Source organism: Triticum urartu, chromosome 3A, assembly GCF_056163025.1.
Source record: "Triticum urartu cultivar PI428250 chromosome 3A, HENAU_Tu73, whole genome shotgun sequence".
Taxonomy (NCBI): domain Eukaryota; kingdom Viridiplantae; phylum Streptophyta; class Magnoliopsida; order Poales; family Poaceae; genus Triticum; species Triticum urartu.
The window spans coordinates 746,570,154-746,585,400 of NC_141875.1; the positions used below are offsets into that span (position 1 = coordinate 746,570,154).

Consider the following 15,247-nt stretch of genomic DNA (forward strand, 5'->3'; position numbering starts at 1 on the left):
TCTGTCTCCCGTAGGTCCCTAAAAAACTAAGACAAAAATAAAACGTTGTTAAAACATGGGTTGTTGCCACAGAAACACCTTTCACATCAAGCAGCAGCTCACCATCCCCTCCCACTCCAACACCACACCCTCCAGCCAGCTACTATGGCGGTCATTGTCGTAGCATCCCTGCAAGCCAGCCCCCACATCCCATCTAGAAGCTGCCGCATCATCGGATGGCGTCCCAGCATCTCTTTTGTTGAGGTGTCATTCCCTGCCCAGGGTGACCATAGCTGCATTATCCCACCCCCACCCCTCTCCCAATTTGCCGCTTGGCTGCCAACATCGTATTGCAGCAACACATCAGTCGGTACCTCGCATAGTGGATATGGACAATCGCCAGAGGCAGCGGCCCATGCTTCAGTTCGGCATTTTTAAGCTATGACCATGAAGGGAGAGGTGGAGAAGGAGGCCGACGACGAGCATGGAGGAGTGACTCTACCGGAGAAACTTCCATGTTCATCATCGGTATCACCAACACTCTATTCACCATCAGGTTCATCTTCTCCATCAACATCTTCACCAGCACCATCTGATCTTTGAACCCTAGATCATCCCTCTTGCTCAGTCTTTGTATCAAAGTTCATATTGGTACATGTGAGTATATTATGTGTTGATTACACGTTCGTAGTTGATGCATAGGAGAATTATTTGTGAAAGATTGTTATGTCAGATTGTTCTTCATATATTCATACCTACTGATCATTATCCACATGATGTCTTGTGAGTTGATCCATTAGTTCGTGAGGACACACGAAAAGTCTTAGTAGATACCATTTAATGTTTCTATTATATGATGTGTTGTTATTCCTCTACTGGTGTTATCAGAACGTCGATTGCATGACACTTCACCATATTGAGGCCTAGGGGAAGGAATTGTGTAATCAGGTTGTTGATTATGGGTTGCTGGAGTGATAGTAACCCAAACCCAATTTATCAATTGTTATTTGACGGGATGTTTTGGATCCATTTGTTTAAGGTTATGTTAAATTTGTCTTGATTACTTCAAATGTAGGGAACGGTGAATCAAATGACAGGCTGACGATTCCACATGAATTAAACAAACTTTGAATGAAGGATAAAAACACACGAACAAAATCCTTTACCGACGGTGTCGGTGTCAAAACCGGCGGATCTCGGGTAGGGGGTCCCGAACTGTGCGTCTAGGCGGATGGTAACAGGAGGCAGGGGACACAATGTTTTACCCAGGTTCGGGCCCTCTTGATGGAGGTGAAACCCTACGTCCTGCTTGATTAATATTGATGATATGGGTAGTACAAGAGTAGATCTACCACGAGATCAAGGAGGCTAAACCCTAGAAGCTAGCCTATGGTATGATTGTTGTTCGTCCTACGGACTAAAACCCTCCGGTTTGTATAGACACCGGAGAGGGCTAGGGTTACACAGAGTCGGTTACAATGGTCGGAGATCTACATATCTGTATCGCCAAGCTTGCCTTCCACGCCAAGAAAAGTCCCTTCCAGACACGGGACGAAGTCTTCAATCTTGTATCTTCATAGTCCAGGAGTCCGGCTGAAGGTATAGTCCGGCTATCCGGACACCCCCTAATCCAGGACTCCCTCAGTAGCCCCTGAACCAGGCTTCAATGACGACGAGTCCGTCGCGCAGATTGTCTTCGGCATTGCAATGCCGGGTCCTCCTCCAAATACTTCATAGAAGATTTTGAACACAAAGGTAGTGTCCGACTCTGCAAAATAAGTTTCCACATATTGCCATAGAGAGAATAATATTTACACAAATCTATCTACTGACGTATTTCGTAGCGTGACATCACACCACGACCAAGTCTTTATTTGAATCGTTTTACTGTCCCACCTCAGCGCGTTTTGCGAGGCGGTTTCCTTGGCACGTCTTGTCAAAGCAGAGATCGTGTCCCCTTATTCTGGGATTCTCATCAATACGGGCATGGGTAACCCAACCGTACCCGTTGGTATGTTTTCTCGATCAAAGGCGAGTCCCAAACGGTCACGGGGAGGGCCCTTGGTATTCAACCTCTTATAAAGAGACCAAGGCCTTACTCCTTTCTTTCAATCTCAAACGAGTTCGCCCTTCGCCTTGAGTTCCAACACCCAAGGCTCCAGATTTCAGGCGCTTCGAACCTTCGACAATGTCCAGTTCCGGTCTTCGAGGCCGATGGATGCCCTCCTCCGTCATGGAGGAGGACGTGCTGAAGTTGAGAGAGGCCAGGTTCTTGACCGGCGAAATCTCGCATAGGCTGCCTGCTCAAGGGCAGGCCATTCCCACTCCCAAGCCTGGTGAGAGTGCGGTTTTCATGTCACACTTCCTTCGGGGGCTTGGCTTCCCGACGGATCCCTTCGTGAGGGGGCTCATGTTTTATTATGGGCTGGAATTTCACGACTTAGCTCCGGAGTCCATCCTCCATCTTTCCTCATTCATTGTCGTGTGTGAAGCCTTCCTCCGTATTACTCCTCACTTCGGACTATGGCTCAAGACCTTCAAAGTAGAGCCGAAGATGATCGAGGGACGACACGCGGAGTGCGGAGGTGCTTTTATAAGCAAGAATGCCGGTGCTCCATGGCCCGAGGGCTTTTTTCAAGGGGAGTCCAGCTTATGGCAACAAGAGTGGTTTTATATCACAACTCCCAGGAGCACCAAGTGGGTGGCACTGCCTGCTTTCCGCTCGGGTCCCCCGCCACGACTGGCGTCATGGGTCAATAAGGGGCTGGACTGGGGGCCGGCAAAGGACATGCCCCTGTTGCAGGGCCGCATCCAAGATCTCCTAGAAAGAGACATCAGTCTGGACGTGGTGACCCAGGTTATGTTAATTCGTCGAGTTCTGCCCTGCAAACGTCGCCACCTCCGCCTGTGGGAGTTCAACCCGGAGGGACCACGAGTTCTCCAACATTTTCCTGGCATGACGCCTATGGAGATGTACAAATTGTTCTTCGGACCACAAGTAGTGTGTCTGGGTTCTACGGAGGACGCGGGTCTGAGCTGCAATCGTCCGGATACTCAAGTAAGTAGCCTTGTGCCCGGACTCGCTATCCGTATATTTATCATAGATTGCCCCTAAAAGAGTTGTCCTTTAAACAGGAGTGGATAGCGAAAGCAAAGCTAATCGGGTGTTCAGCCCCCCTCCCCGAGACCACGCCGGGTCTCGTGCTAGTCAGGATGTTGGTGGTTGTGCCTTCAAAGGAAAGCGAGGGAGGGGACAAGGAAGCTACAGCCTCCTCGAAGGAGGTTGTCCGGAAGGGAGGAATCAAAAATTCCTCTCCTCGGGGGAAGAAGAGGACCGCCTCTGAAGACCCGGAGACCATTGCCTCAAAGCGGGGGAAGAAATCTTCGCCAGAGGGTCCTGTGATGGGGGATACTTCAGCCGAATTATGCCCTCAAGGGGATCAGCCCTCCACCGAGCCGTAAGTAGAGAGGAGTTTTCTTTTTAAGAAACGAGAGAAATCCTTGCTTTATGTCTGAGAAAAGTAATCGAAAATTTACCTTGTAGCTCGGACCTTAGCCCTTCTCGGCAGAGCTCGTCTTCGAGGGATCTTCTTCCGGAGATGATAGAGAGCGGAACGCCTCCCCCTGCCGTACCGCCTTGCGACGCGGGCGACCCTGAGGTATCGTCGCGGAGGGTTTCTCCGAATCCAGCAGGGCCAAAAGGTAGTCATATGGCCCCCCAAAGCCCTCCGCGTCCAGCCTTCGAAAAGGGCCATCGGAAGAGTCCGGCGCCGTCTGGTGCGCGGTCGGAGGAGCTGAATGGTCTGCTAGGGCAAGCATCTATCTCAGAGGAGCACCGTGCATTGATGGGTACGGTGATTCAGAGGATTTCATCCGCGGAGAGCGGATTGCACGAGGCTGTCAGGAGTTTGCTGACAGGTTTTGAGGTACGCGAAATTATGTACCCTTTTTGGACAGTTGCGCATAAATAAGATGCGCCCTGTGTAGATAGTAGCCCCTGATACTCTGTGCCTTGTTAAAAGTGACGGCGCGCAGATGATCATAATCCCAGGTCTAATGATTTACGGATTCGCAGGGGGCTGAGGGCCAACCTTAGTTGAATGACAATGACAAAGGCTTGCGAAACAAAGTAGCGCCTTTGAAATGGAATCTTAATTAACTATCAGTGGTGCGAAGAGGTTGGATTAAACAAGTGGTAGAAGGAGGTGCAGTGAGTATCAATATTAATGGAGAGGTTGGCCCATATTTTAAGAGCTACAAAGGATTTTTTCAGGGTGATCTCACCTCTTCTTTTGAATTTGGTGGTGGTCACAGAAAAGGGGGTCACTCAAGTGTACGGCATTCTTTGTCCGTCCAGATCGCGGTGCTTGGCGTAGAATGAGTGGAGCATACTAGGAATGCCGAATGCTCGCTCAGTGAGGGAGCTCTATTGGAGAAGAGTGGGACTAGAAAGAGGGAATACCCATGTCAGGCCATGTAAGGCCAATAGTTGAGGTACCTGGATCCAGACAAAACTCCAAACATGTAAGAATCTACCTTGAAGCAAGGTCCCTTTGTTAGCATAATAGGAGGGTGCCTTTTTAGCGCAAGACGATGAAATAACAACCTAAGCTTATCGGCATTAGCAAATTGAGAAATTGGAATTTTTACCTCACTCACATACTTTGGAAGATGAAGAAATTCTCTTGAATTTACTTATGGGCTGGCTCTACATGTGGTGAGATCCCGGATCGGTAGCTTCAGATATCCCCTCAGACTGGAATGAGAATTTCGATAGATTTCTTTGCTTTAAAGCATAGTTGCAGGTAGGTTATGCTCCTTTTCTTCATCCCTATAGTCTAAGGATTGCCAATCAAACAGTAGCAGTAGACTAGCCATATTCATCTTCTACAGTCTCCTGTTTCCCCCTATTTAAAATGGTAAGCCTGCGCAGCAGAAAAAAAGGCGCTCTAATCGTACTCGAGCCCTTAATCCCCCAATAGGGCTTACTTACCCGAGTCAATTCTTTCCTTCCTGTGCGAAAGCAAGGCCTCTTTCTCGACTTTACTTGAATGCCATTTACTGAGCTATCTTCTTTTTTCTTCTTCTGGCGAAAGCACATTTTATTATTTTACGGAAGCAAGACGAAAGGTCATTTCGCCAATCAGGACCTATCGATAGATGGGATGGACCCACCCGTTTGACTCTTATGAATTGATAGTTAGATACTATTGCTAAAGGAAAGTAAAGATAGTGGTTTGTGTTGCAAAAAGCTAGTTCAAGGTCAGGCTCCGTCAAACAGAGTCGTCAAGAACGAAAAGCTGAAAGAATGATGTGTCTTCTATGCTTCCTGTTTGCACTCTTTCTAGGTCCAATGCGATAGAGAAGCAGGCAGTGAACGGATTCATCCTGCAAAAGTGGCCATACTAAGAGCTCTGACTAGTCCTCGCTTCATGAGGTACATACTTCTTCCGGTCTGCTATGTTGCCGAGCTTCCATTCTCGGACACCTACATTCCCAAGAGGCTAGGGCAGGGCAAATACATGAAGTCGGAATGATTCCCACACCTGGATTGAATGCTCCGCCAAAGTAAACCTAAACAATTAATTGAAGGAAGTGTAGCCCGGCCCCGAGCATCCGTTGTTTGCCCCGATTGAAGATCCGACACGACACCCTCTCTTCCATCTCCAGCTTCCTAACCAGATCCGTTTACCCCTGCTTGAAAAAGTGTTTCCATTCGTAGTTCGGGGTTTCCTAGTCCCAGGTTTATTCCGTTTTTGCTTTATTTGCTGGATTTTACTATTGGGTGGGTAAAATCTTTGGTCGGACATATCCTGAAACTTTAGGCCAAATCCATTTTTGGATCACTTTTTTTGGGGTTAATCTGACCTTCTTTTCCATGCATTTCTTAGGGCTTTCGGGTATGCCACGTCGCATTCCAGGGGGAAATAGCTCAGTTGGTTAGAGTGCTAGTCTGTCACGCCAGAAGTCGCGGGTTCGAACCCCGTTTTCCCCGCCCGATCTTCCTCTTCCTGCCCGACTCATTTTGAAAACACCTTGCATCACTTAGCTTCTCACTTCTGAAATGGTCTTCGGTGTTGGCCATTCTCTGATAGCAGCAACTTTGGATTCATTCGATAGTGAGGCAAATTAGGAAGACTAGCACCAGGAATTAGATCAATTCGGTGCTGAATATCCCTCATGGGTTTCTTGTGATCTTTTTAGTAGTTTTTCCGTCCAATTTTATGGTAAATTAAGTCTTACACAGCTGTCCCCAAGGATGTCCATTCCATTCGGCAGGGACTCCATCTCGCATTCGATCTCCCTCCTTTCCCTGAAAGAGTCGAGGTCTCTCCGGGTACTGGTACCGCTTAAGCCCAAGCAAGTGAAGAAATCCTGTAAGATGGATTTCGTGATATATCAGGTATAGTGGTTTGAACCAGCTCATGCTTCAGTCCAAGTGTTTGCCGTACGCCTTCCTTAAAGGGTTAGTTTAATCGAGACGACTATGATGGTCGGCCTCCACAGACTGAACGCGGGAGATTCTTTCACCCTGTTTTTAGTAGTGCGAGGAGGATAGAGCTCCCAGCAACGACTGATTGTTCGTACGAGCGAAGGAGCGAGCATGCTTTACCCTTAGAGTGAAGTTGACATTCACAGGTCTTGTGGGAACTCCTTCAGTTCAGGTAGCCATAGTCACTCAGGGCTATAGTGGTAGTAGCAAGATCGAAATTGTGAGATTGGCTCGATCACAAACTATCAAGAAGAAAGATCAAGATTCACTTTTGTCGGGCAAAGAACTCTATTGAGGAAATGACTTCGCTCACTGAAGACCAAGCAACAGCCATTCTAGATGAAAGGACACAAGCCTAAAACTTGAATGCGGATCTATTTATCTAGAATTCCACCAGAACTCTATCCAAAACTTCTCTCACTGGCCTGTCTTGTTTGTTAGTCCAGGCCACCAACCCTTCTCAGTTCCTGTAGTTCAGTTTCAGATATGAAAGCATTAAAAGCTTCCATCCTATTAATATGTATTCTGCCATTGTTTCATGAGAAAATCTGATCATGTCCCGCAAAGGTAGATCAACACTCTGCACAAAGTTAGTGAGCTCTGACAAAAACCGAGCATGTTTCTCCGGATCAGGAGGCTTTACATAAATTGCTACGATTGCCAAGTCGAAAAAGAACTGGGCATGAAAGTGAAAGTGGAAAGAGAAGGGAGCGTGACTTGTTTCAAGAATTGGAGGATATCTTGATTCGTTAGAAATTGAACAGGTAAAGAAATAGTTCAATCACCCCAGAATCGTCGAAATCCCCTCGAAATGGAGAGCGGCGCAAGTCTCACACTCTTTCTCTCACTCTCTATCCTCTGTCTTTCAGATTTTCCCCTCGTAGCTGATACAGTGAAATATTATTATGTAAGGCAGCTGATCCACAGGATTCAATGGTGAATTCTGATTTCCCCACAGCCTGCTTCCTGCCCGAAAGAAGACTAGCCGGACTAGTGGTAGGGGACCCGACCGTCAAAAACCCTACCCTATTCTCGAACCCCCTGCCGAGCTCTACCCTGCCCACATTTATTTGGAAGGGGGCCAAAGAAATGTCTCCACCTGCTGCCAACAGTCTTTCTTCGGAATTCTACTGAACGGGTCGATCCTCCCCTCCGTTTGTTTTAGCAACTTATCCTAAGAGCAACTTGACATGCCAATCCTAACAAGAATTCCACTCTTTCTGGTCATGTCAGAAACCACCTCTTGGAAAGCAGATCGAAAGCCAATCGTTTCAGTTTCTTGATTTAGTCGATATCAAATTCCCAAGTTAGAAATTCGAAAGGACTAAGATTCTACTTCTTCCTCAAATACTGGGAATGTGGATTCAAGTATGATATCACTATTCCACAGATCTCAAGAAAACGAATTGAACAAGTTTGATGGCTGGAAAAGAAGATAGGAATGGGCCATGAAGCAATATTTTATTAAGACTAAGTGAAGGTTGGTATGGCCCAATCCCATCATTTAAATGAGAGTGGATCGAGGGAATGGAATCTAGACTATAGATTGAACTAGAAAAAAAATGCAATCTATTCATTCATTCATCTTATCTTCCATTTTAGAAAGTAGCAAGCAGCGAATAAAACGGCTGCAGCAAGAAGTTTCGCACTCTAACTCGAAACGGATTTCGCGCATTGAAAGTGTCATCCCTTGCTTTGTTCTAACCGCCCTTCCTTTAAGTTTCAGTATTCGAAACTCTTCTAATTCCATTACCCTCAACTTCATTGCCGTCCACCTCTTGCCGTGTTATTGGCTAGAGAAAGACAACCGATTGTACTACTACAGTGTTGAGTACCCCAGTTGCTCCGCGGGTGATTATGCCCTAAATTCCTAGGCTTGCTTGTCCGCTCTTAGATCGGTTCATAGCTCAGGCTCTGGTTTCTAGCAGATGTGAATGAATTCATTTCTACTCTACTCCGGGGAATGGCCTGTCATTCGTACATTCGTATTCGTATTGGATTGTTGGAAGGAAGCAGTTGGCATTCTCGTTCGAAGGAAAGGTACTTGTTCGAGGAAAGAAAGCGCCGCGTCGGTCGATATCGCGAGTCTAATTTCCTAACTCGGATTTGAAGTCTCAGCAACACAAAACGAGGGTTTCGCTCGTTATAGGACTTGACCAAACATCTCACGACACGAGCTGACGACAGCCATGTAGCACCTGTATGAAAGTCAGTACCATCCTGTTAAGGACAGGTTTTGTTGTTCATATGTCAAGGGCTGGTAAGGTTTTGCGCGTTGTATCGAATTAAACCACTCGATAGGATCGTGGCACTTCGAAAGCTAGTCTACCGAATGTTTGTCGAAGCAACTGTCGTACGCGCTGAGAGTTCACAGGTCAAGCTATGTCAATTCATAACGGCCTAAGTTTGAATGAAATTAGAGATCTGAAATAGGATCAGTTTCCGTACTTCTTTCTTTTTCAGAAAGTAAGGTCTGCCGGTTTGCATATATGCCACCTTCATACATAGGTGGCGAAGTGTCCGGTGGCAAGCCGGACTGACAAATTTGCCAAGATAAAGCGGCAACTTGACGTGGCAGATGCCGACATCGCGCTTGTAAACAAGCGGCTTGACGAGGCACCTGGTAAGAGGAGCTTTATGCCAGTATCTTACAATGTGTGCGCTTGATGCAGATGGTGCTGCTGCCATGGAGAATCTTCGGGCGGAACTTGCCCGAGCAAAGGAGTAAGCCAGGAAAAGTGATGCGGCTGCCGGAAAGGCAATTGAAGAGCTGAAAGCCGAACAGGCTGCTCATTGCCGAAGCAAGAAGGAAATGGCCGAGATGGCCGTGAAGCTGAAGAACGCTGCTGACCGTTGCAAGCTTCTTGAAAAAGAAGATCGGGCGGAACAGATGGACCTGGAGAAGGCCGTTTCTGATGCCAAGGATGCTCGCTCTGCAATGAGAGCTATGAAGGAGGAGCTGCGTCAGGCCGGAGAGATCGCGGCTGGAAAGCCCTTTATGCTGTGGAGGAAGTTCTGTGATCCTAAACATGCTCCGTTAGACCGGATGTGGAGTACGGCGGACACCTATCTGGATTTGGCAGCGAGTTCCGCAGATGCGGCCGAACACTTCCGAGATCAGGAAGATCGTGAAGTGGAAAAGCTCTTTTGGTCGCAGTTCCACAATCCGGAGCGTCCACTGTCATTGGCCGATCGTTTGGCCGAATGGGCCGAGCTAAATAGGTTGTCCGGACTCGCCATGAAGTATGTCATGAGTCATCTGTGGCTAGAGAGGCCAGAGCCAAAAAGTTATTTCAACTTAGTGCAGCAGTTCCTTGGTGCGGCGCCGCATATCAATGCGATGAAGAGGTCAGCGTGCATAGAGGGTGCGCGGATGGCTCATGCCCGTGTGAAGACATACTGGGCAGAAATGGAGGCCACCGCTGTTGCATCCCCAGACTCGGATGGAAGCCGAGTACCTGCCAAGCACTATTTGCAAGAAGTTCTGCAAGGCGCTTGTTTAATAGAGACAGAGTGCTCGAAGGATACTATATTCGAATATCATATATTATTGTAAAACAATATTTTGATAAATTGTAGAAGCTTTTTATACTTGTGCATGCAAGTATTATAATACCTCCTGTGCGGCCGTTTAACATATATGTATATATAATTTGAAAGATGGCAGTTGTCGGCTTCAGCCCCCACACACATAATGCGGGGGTGTTCGCAGAAGGCGCATTTTCACACTTGATCCAACGTCTTGGTCCTACAAAGGAGGTGATAGCGTAGCGAACTAGGCAATCGGACTATGATGCTTTATCACTTTCACTTAGCCATAGGAGTTTGACAGTGAGGCTACTTATATAGCCCCTGGTGGCTCCTGCGCTCGCCCGAACTCGGGGCGCGTATGTGCCTGGCCGGGAAGCGGCCCTTCGTTAATGCGGAGGAACCCTAAAGATTCCGGTAAGTCATCAAGTGGTTAACCAGTCTCATGCTATATCATGATAGTTAGTTTTCGGCTTTCTCTACTGAGGTGCTCGCCTGGCCGAACCGGGGCACAATCGCAGTAGTACTCCTGGTGCCGCCTTCGCCGATAGAGCGGAACGTAAGGTAGCAAAACACAGGAGCCGGGCAAACCCAACATTTGACCAAAGACATGATTTGGAGCTGGTGCATATAAGGCAAACTCGCGACGCCGAACACTCCCTAAGGTATTCGGTCTTTATGAGGGCGGGCGGGATAACGCCCTTAGTAATAAGCCCCTAGTGTCCAGGTACGCGCAAAACTCTGACGTGGCCACATGCCAAAACGCCAGCCTCCTCCTTGGTTATACCAAGAAACCAGGGGATGTGTATCAACAAGAGAAAGTAAAAAAGGTTTACGCAGGGTCTTAATCTGAAAAGAATCCTTGGAACGGGTCCCTGCTGCACGTCTGCGCCTGTGTCTCCGTTGTGCCGTATCCTAGACGGGCTAGCACGGTATCCTACGGACTCGACTATCTGATTCTTTTTAGTAAGAAATCTATTCCAAAATTTCCGGGCTGACTCTCCGGGCTATTGAGTTATGTGACTGAGATCGTCTGCATCCGAAGGGCGGACATAGGTCCCTTGAAAATTTTCCCAGAAAGCATCCTCAAGCTCTTCCCAACTTCCAATGGTGTTTTCGGGAAGGCTTTTGAGCTAATGCCGGGCTGGCCCTTTAAGCTTGAGGGGTAAGTATTTTATGGCGTGGAGGTCATCTCCTCTCGCCATGTGTATGTGGAGGATATAATCCTCGATCCATACCCCAGGGTCTGTTGTTCCGTCGTACGCCTCTATGTTTACGGGCTTGAATCCCGCTGGAAATTCATGGTCCAGCACCTCATCGGTGAAACATAGGGGGTGTGTGGCACCCCTGTATTTGGGTGTGCCGTGATGTTCGGATATTTGTTGTGTTGCATTGCTTACTAGAGCTTGCTTTCTTGGCCCGTAGATAGATCTGGCTGGGCCATCTTTTTGATGCGGATCCCTTGGTGGATCGCGTGCCGGCTTGTGTGCGTCGCCGCTTGCCGCTCCATGCTGGCCATGCGTTCGTCTATTCGACCGGGTGGCTTTCCTATTTTTTGACTGCGGGGGCTCTAAGGCCTCCTCGTCAAATTCAGGCAGTAGCTTTCGCTTTGGATAGCTTTTTGTGCGGCGACTGCCGCAATATTTGTCTGCGGTGTTGTGTACTTTGCTCCATCTGATTCTGAGTGCATCTTCCGCAGTTTTGAGCTTCCGCTTCTGTTTTTTCAGGCTATGCGCAGTGGCGACGAGCCCTTCGTGGAGGTTCTTCTGCTCCATGAGCCTATCCGGCGTAAGGTCGTCCGGACTGTTGTTTTCGCCGGGGACGGGGTGTTCGGTTTGTTTATCCAAGTTGCCCTGTTCGGACAGTTGCTCGAAGGCATGTTCGTCGTCCGTCGGCTCGTCCTGCTCTATGGATAGGTCTGTATGGCTGATGTCTCTGTCGAGGCGGGGCTTGGAGCGGCGCTTACGTCGCCGCTTTGATTGCTTTTCGAGTGAATGATCCCTCGTTGCATCCCTGTGTTCCTCGTCGTCGCTTCCTTTGGGTGTGTCCACCATGTATACATCATGAGATGAGGTGGCTGTCTAGTGCCTTATAGGCGTTGGTTCATGTTCATCTCCTACATCGTCGTCCATACCGTCGATGTCTTCGGAGTCAAAGTCGAGCACGTCGTTTAAATTATTGACAGTGGCTACGAAGTGGGTGGTGGGTGGGCTTTGAATTTCTTCATCATCCGCATCCCAACCTTGTTGACCATAGTCCGGCCAGGGCTCTCCTGATAAAAAGATAGACTTTAGTGAATTCAGAATATCGCCGAAGGGCGAGTGCTGAAAGATGTCCGCGGTGGTGAACTCCATGATCGGCGCCCAATCGGGTTCGATCTGTAGGGGTGCGGAGGGCTCGGAGTCTGGAGAGGAGTCCGACTCCTTGGAGTCATGGGCTTCGCAGAGAATAGGGCTGGTGTCCGGCTCGATTGCCGTAGAGATTGCAGCCCCCGAGGCGGTGTCCAACCACCCATCCTCGATTGGCGCAGTTGGCTCCGAATTAAGGGTCGGAGCTGATGCGGGTGCGGCCTCCAGGGCACTGTTAGGCGGCAGAGCTAGATCATGCCCATCGTGACAGTGCGGCACGCTCGGCTGCGGCTCGAATCCGTCAAAGATCAAGTCTCCGCGGAGGTCCGCTGTGTAGTTTAAACTTCCAAATCTGACCTGACGGCCAGGGGCGTAGCTTTTGATCTGCTCCAGATGGCCAAGCGAATTAGCCCGCAGTGCAAAGCCGCCAAATACGAAGATCTGTTCGGGGAGAAAAGTCTCACTCTGGATCGCATCGTCGTTGATGATCGGAGGAGCCATCGGGCCTAAAAGTGACGACACAGAGGAACTCTCAATGAGAGCACCAATGTCGGTGTCAAAACCGGCGGATCTCGGGTAGGGGGTCCCGAACTATGCGTCTAGGCGGATGGTAACAGGAGGCAGGGGACACAATGTTTTACCCAGGTTCGGGCCCTCTTGATGGAGGTAAAACCTACGTCTTGCTTGATTAATATTGATGATATGGGTAGTACAAGAGTAGATCTACCACGAGATCAAGGAGGCTAAACCCTAGAAGCTAGCCTATGGTATGATTGTTGTTCGTCCTACGGACTAAAACCCTCCGGTTTATATAGACACCGGAGAGGGCTAGGGTTACACAGAGTCGGTTACAATGGTAGGATATCTACATATCCATATCGCCAAGCTTGCCTTCCACGCCAAGAAAAGTCCCAACCGGACACGGGACGAAGTCTTCAATCTTGTATCTCCATAGTCCAGGAATTCGGCCGAAGGTATAGTCCGGCTATCCGGACACCCCCTAATCCAGGACTCCCTCAGACGGTACAACATCACTTCCACCAATGTGGTTGGTGGTCCTTATCACTATGTCGCCAAGCTGCCCCAGTGACGAATCACTTTCTTTCCAGATTAAGCTTGGGCCCTTGCTTGGGTCTGGTAAATTCTTATTTCATTCATCGCTTAGAAAGTACCAGCAGATTATGCTTTGTGGAGACCCCGGAATGACACCATCCATGAGGGGAATGCAAGGTGTTGAACTACCAGTTTTCATGTGAAAGACCATGCCCCAATCCCTACCTCTCCCACCGATCCAGTGCACACAATCACCCTTGAGTCCTAGAACACCTTCTGCATATATCGACACTGCTTTGTTCCTCCCAACAAACACTAAGTGTCCCCTTAAGTCGGTCAGAACGTCCCAACATGGTAGGCGCTGGGGGTCATACCTCAAAACAAATACCTTGTCATGTTCGATATGACAACGACCCACTCCCGACAGCTGCATACTAACCGTGGAGGCTGCATTCCTCCAGATTTGGTATATGTAATAATCGCAGAACACAAGGTTATAAGCGCTAGTGAAAGTCGAGATTGAATTATATGGCGGGGCGAAACTGGTGGCCAAGTCGAACAGTAAGTTGCTTCCCACAGATGAAAACAATATCTCTATAGTGGTCGGCACTTTTAGATCTGGTGTCGTCCCATGCATCTAGGTGATCCACTTGTTATGCACTACATGATGTGCTAATGTGTGGCCCTCCAGAATGACAGGTTCCCTGCGGCGGCGCTACAGCAGGCAGAGCTTGTGGACATCTCCAAACCGAGTGAGGCAGTAGACCATACCATTTCTGTGGTAGAGGAGATCAGTGATCTGGTCTCCATCGGCAAGGCGGATGGGGTCGAGGACGGCCCACCTCTCGGCCCCTGCGGCGATGTTGGCAAGCCCATTGATGTCACCTATCGTAGATCAGCGAGGGCAGGAGGATCTTAGCGGCCATGACAAAGAGGCTGAGAAGAGTATGACCGTCGTCTATGCAGACAAAGAGGACAAGCCATCCGCCGCAGTAGCCAACACATGTCCTAACACAGGGGATTGTGGTGAGCTTGATGCGTGAGGGTCAAGGCTACAGTGGTACGACGCTTGATGGCGGCGGCGGTGCAGCGCTTGGCGGGGTCGTCGCTGTGGTCCATGAGCAGCGACGAGAATGGTGGCATGAGCACGAAACACCATCTCAGGTAAGTTCCCCGCGCACTCGCGTAGCACTCGAGGTTATCAATTCCAGCGGCAGGTTTGCCCAGGCACGGCACGACAACATGGCGGGGTAAGAATCTTGGCGAGGTTAGGGAATTTCTTAATGAAAAATGAGGGGCTTTTTCTCACACAAAGAAAGAAAGAAACAAATAAACAGAGAAGCTGAGTGCCCTGGCCTATGATGGAAATCTTTTAAAGCGTTGACCGAGCCACGGAAACGTGCATGCAGAAAATTACTTGCAGCAATTGCGGTAACAGCTGTATATATAATTCAATTAATGCTTCGAGAAGTCATGATTTCCTTCCGCCAAATCAATATAGAACTTAATTAATGCTTCAACAAATTACTAAAAATACTCTAATGTTTTTCCTTGGTAAATCGTGATTTCTTAGTCTTTCTTTTGTTGTTTTTGGTAAGTCGTGATTGCTTGAAAATAGACATATACTCCATCGGTCTCGTGTTAGCTGGCTCAGATTTTACTAAATAAGGATGTTTCTAGACATGTTTAAGTGTTGGACACATTTGTATCTAAACAAATCTAGGTCAACTAATTTGTAGCGAAGGTTGTACAAAATATTAATGTTATTTAGAAATCACATATTTGCTTCCAACAAACAACTTAAATATTTTTCACATAGCACTAAAGTGGCATGGACACTTAATTT

General features: G+C 48.3%; 1 non-coding gene and 1 pseudogene across 1 annotated transcript; one reads left to right on the forward strand and one right to left on the reverse strand.

Annotated features, from left to right (window-relative positions):
• The first annotated feature begins 5,900 nt into the window (after nt 1-5,900).
• Nucleotides 5,901-5,974, forward strand: TRNAD-GUC (transfer RNA aspartic acid (anticodon GUC)). Its single transcript has one exon. It is a non-coding gene; the product is annotated as a tRNA-Asp (tRNA).
• Nucleotides 5,975-13,498: 7,524 nt separating this feature from the next.
• LOC125547417 (uncharacterized) lies at nt 13,499-14,544 on the reverse strand (annotated as a pseudogene).
• Between the last annotated feature and the right edge of the window lie 703 nt (nt 14,545-15,247).